The sequence below is a fragment of the Dreissena polymorpha genome, chromosome 7, assembly GCF_020536995.1.
Source record: "Dreissena polymorpha isolate Duluth1 chromosome 7, UMN_Dpol_1.0, whole genome shotgun sequence".
NCBI lineage: Eukaryota > Metazoa > Mollusca > Bivalvia > Myida > Dreissenidae > Dreissena > Dreissena polymorpha.
The window spans coordinates 14,854,458-14,859,249 of record NC_068361.1 but is presented as its reverse complement, the minus strand read 5'-3'; positions in this window follow the sequence as shown (position 1 = coordinate 14,859,249).

Genomic DNA, 4,792 nt, shown 5'->3' with positions numbered 1-4,792 from the left:
GGTATGTCATTTTCTTGATAGTTTTTTTCCATTTCTGAATGTAGACAAATAATATATTGTCACGATTTTTTTTTTCAACTTATATACGCCTTATGGTCGAACATGAATGTTTAAATATATTTTGAAAAGACAAAAACATGCAAACATCGACAGCCCCCTTTCCTTCCCAACTTATTCAAAACATTGCTCGAGGAAACAAAACTATAAAGTCAGAAAATACATGTAAGGAAGGAATAACACGATTGTAGCAAATACTCGGAACTCGTATATATTACTTTATTTATTATTTGGCTTTAAACTAAATCGCAGTTATAATGACATACATATATTAACTAGCACCCCCTTTATGTCCCCCTCCCCGAACAAATGTTAATATGTCAGGGAATTCACCATGCCGTTAGGCAAACGTTTGTGTTTAGACAATGTTATGGTAGAATGACAATTACCATAGAATGCACGTTAATTTAGAGTGTTTCAAGGAATTCACCAATGACTGTCATGAAGTAATTCCTAGTGTTTTGGACCGAGCAAATGTATATGGACGTGAAGCAAATAACCAACAATGCAGCGATGTTTTATTTCTCATTTCCACAGAAGAGATTTGGTCATAAGAAATAAGAAATGATACAAGGGAAACATCTGATCAAGTACTCAGTTCACGAAAAAGAACCATTTCTGACTTTCATAATGCCATGCTATGATCCGGAATAACCTCCTTTCCCTCATCAATATTGGTAAGGAAGGCAGACATACTAAGTGAATGTTAATAGCGCGTTACGCTTAATGTCAATCAGCACTCTTTACGGATCTTTTATGTGTATAAGAGACAGAAACAGACTATGAACGGATTAATAAAAATCGCATCCGTTTTACTGTTACATTCCTAACGCAATCACAATATTTTATATAATATTAAAAAATTTTGACATCATTTAAAGCGATTTCTTCTTTCACATATTGAAACTCAGCTGCACAAGCAGCATAAAAACCATAAAACAATCATTCACATATTTTGCAAAATATAGTTTAATTTATACAATTTTCTAAAGATACTTCATATTGAATATATATCCTTATACTGCAATCAAAGACTTGCATATATAAAGGGAAATCGAGTAGGTTATTCTGAAATAAATACGGGCATTCCGTGCACGCGCTAAGAACAAACAGCTGAGTCGATAAATTGTCCCTCTTTGTAAAAAAACACAAGTTTTAACCTCACGCGCCGATAAAGTATGTTCCAAAATGCATAATTGACAAGTTTGATTAATTTCTAGCACAACTAATATAAATATCAAAAAATAAATAAATCCAAAACATAAACATCCAATCTAAAAACGTTGTGAGTTGCTCTACATGCCACTATGCAGATCTTAACCTGATCTATAAACATAAGCACAAACATAACATTTTGCAAGATTCTGTTCTCAGTTGCTATTATAAATGCATTGATAATCGCATATGATATTTACTTGAACAATGCGAAGTTTACACATAACAATACAATTGAGTACATTTGATGAAGGAACCGCCATTAATTGCATCAATGCTGCATCAACAGTTTTGCCTTAAATTAACAAGAGGGTTATTAAACATACACAGTTATTGGTTTTTGTTATTTTGTACCACACTGAGGTCAACCAATAATGGTATAAAACTCCGAAGTGTGTTACCGTTGGGACGCACATTGCTGTTAATAATACTAATAATAAGCATTTTTAAGTAGTTTCTTTACTTTAAAAAAGCGTAATCATCATCTGTAATTTTGATTAATCATTATGTTGTACTGTTAATTGTGACAACACATGCATTCAACATGTATGTGAAGTAAATCAACATTATCATTGGCATTCACTAACATAATAGTGTATAAGTATCTAAATAATATTAAATAATGTATCAGTCAAAACGAAATACAATTTGTCAAGCATTTTACTCTTACTCTTTTTTAATTAACTAGTATTAATAACGGTAATATTATAATGGTCAAATAAAATGTTTACCCAAGCCATATAACTTATTAGAAAAATATCAAAAATCCAACGATATGACAAATGGTGGGCGATTCAATTCATCTCGTGTGCCTGACATACTTCTCTGATACGTACGGCCGGATATCAAAATATCTATTATAAGATCAAATCAGTTGTTTTTTAGCTCATCTATTTTTTGAAAAAAAATTATGAGCTATTGTCATCACCTTGGCGTCGGCGTCGGCGTCGGCGTTGGCGTTGGCGTTGGCGTCGGCGTCCGGTTAAGTTTTGCGTTTAGGTCCACTTTTCTCAGAAAGTATCAATGCTATTGCATTCAAACTTGGTACACTTACTTACTATCATGAGGGGACTGGGCAGGCAAAGTTAGATAACTCTGGCGTGCATTTTGACAGAATTATGTGCCCTTTTTATACTTAAAAAATTGAAAATTTTGGTTAAGTTTTGCGTTTAGTTCCACTTTTCTCAGTAAGTATCAATGCTATTGCATTCAAACTTGGTACACTTACTTACTATCATGAGGGGACTGGGCAGGCAAGGTTAGATAACTCTGGCATGCATTTTGACAGAATAATGTGCCCTTTTTATACTTAGAAAATTGACAATTTTGGTTAAGTTTTGTGTTTAGGTCCATTTTATTCCTTAAGCATCAAAGCTATTGCTTTCATACTTGCAACACTTACTAACTATCATAAGGGGACTGTGCAGGCAAAGTAATGTAACTCTGACTGGCATTTTGACAGAATTATGTGCCCTTTTTATACTTAGAAAATTGAAAATTTGATTAAGTTTTGTGTTTAGGTCCACTTTATTCCTACAGTATCAAAGCTATTGCTTTCATACTTGCAAGATTTATGAACTATCATAAGGGGACGGTGCAGGCAAAGTTATGTAACTCTGACTGGCATTTGGACGGAATTATGGGCCCTTTATACTTAGAAAATTGAAAATTTGGTTAAGATTTATGTTTTGGTCCACTTAACCCCTAAAGTATCATAGATATTGCTTTCATACTTGGAACACTCACAAACTATCATAAGGGTACAGTAAAAGGACAAGTTGCATAACTCTGGTTGTCATTGTTACGGAATTATGGCCCTTTTTTGACTTAGTAACTTTTAATATATGGTTAAATTTTGTGTTTCGATCCACTCGAAGTATCAAGGCTATTGCTTTCAAACTTCAAATACTTACATGCTATCATGAGGTTACTGTACCTGGCAACTTGAATTTTACTTTGACCTTTGAATGACCTTGACTCTCAAGGTCAAATTATTAAATTTTGCTAAAATTGCCATAACTTCTTTATTTATGATTAGATTTGATTGATACTTTGATGAAACTACTCTTACCTGACATACCACAATAGACTTCACCCAAACCATCCCCCGTGCCCTCTCCCCCCCCCCCCCCCCCTCCCCTATTTTTTTTTTTTTTTTTTTTTTTTTTTTTTTTTAAGATCATCTCACAAATGACCACCACACCCTCACACTATACCCCCACCCCACCCCCCCCCCCCCAATTTTTTTTGTTGATTTTTTTTTTTTTTTTTTTTAAGATCATCTCACAAATTATCACCACACCCTCACACTATACCCCCCCCCATTTTTTTTTTAAAACGGTTATGTTTGAAATACCGTCCAACCATCGCACCCAAACCCCCTCCCCCCCCCCCCCCCCCCCCGATTTTTTTTTTTTTTTTTTTTACGCTTTTTTGGAAGATAATGTAATAAATGTCCACAACCCCACACTATACACCCCTCTTCACTCCACTCCTCCCTCCTTTGTGATTGAAAATGAGAGTCCCTTCACCTTTAAAAAGAAAATAGATGAGCGGTCTGCACCCGCAAGGCGGTGCTCTTGTTTCAATATGGATTAAACATGTGTACTTTGCAGTGTTATTTAGCTTATGGGGGACACTGCAATAATGGATAATATACCTTTGTAGCCGATAAGTAAAACTGAACTTGTCACATATAATATAGCACATATATATATATACTTATGAAGTATTCTGTTTTTGATGTATTTGATATTTAGCAAGTAAAAACTAAATACAAGTGTTTACCATATTTCAATTAAAACTATATTCTTCTACAGTTTTTATGCAACACGGTATTGACTGCTACTACTTAAATCGGGACAAAATTGTGCTCGATTTGCCTGGTGTCATAATAGACTTGTGTTTAATACTTCCGTACATGTTACTATAAATCAACCGATATATCTAAGAAAGCATCTCAAAAAGGCACATAATAAATATATAAAGTGTTTAATTGAGATGATGGTATTTGAGATGGTGAGTAGTGTTAACACTAATTGATTATATTTGCTTAAGTTTAAAAAAATTGTTTACTTCTTTATCGAAAGTTACTTTGGTCGATTTAAGCCCATTATTTATGTCGTTAATATTAACATAATATATTATAACTTATACGATTTTACGCATTTTATGTTAGAAAATACGAAACATTTATGTATTATGCCAATGTATTATTTAAATAATTTGACGATAGTAACTGTGTAGACACATAACGCTCAGTTTCGCGTTTTACGTTTCAATAGAAGGTGTATCTTTAGACGTGGCAGAATTACCGTAATTACTCTTAGTTTTCGGACACTCTGAGTTTGCATAATTAGTTAAATAATCATATACCGGTATGCATAATTAGTTAAATAATCAAATACCGGTATACCGGTAGAAAACAATCGCTTCACCCAATAGCATTTAAAATGATATCATCTTATACAGGAAGCAGTATGTTTAATGTTTTTACTTATTGTTCTGTAATATTTAAGGC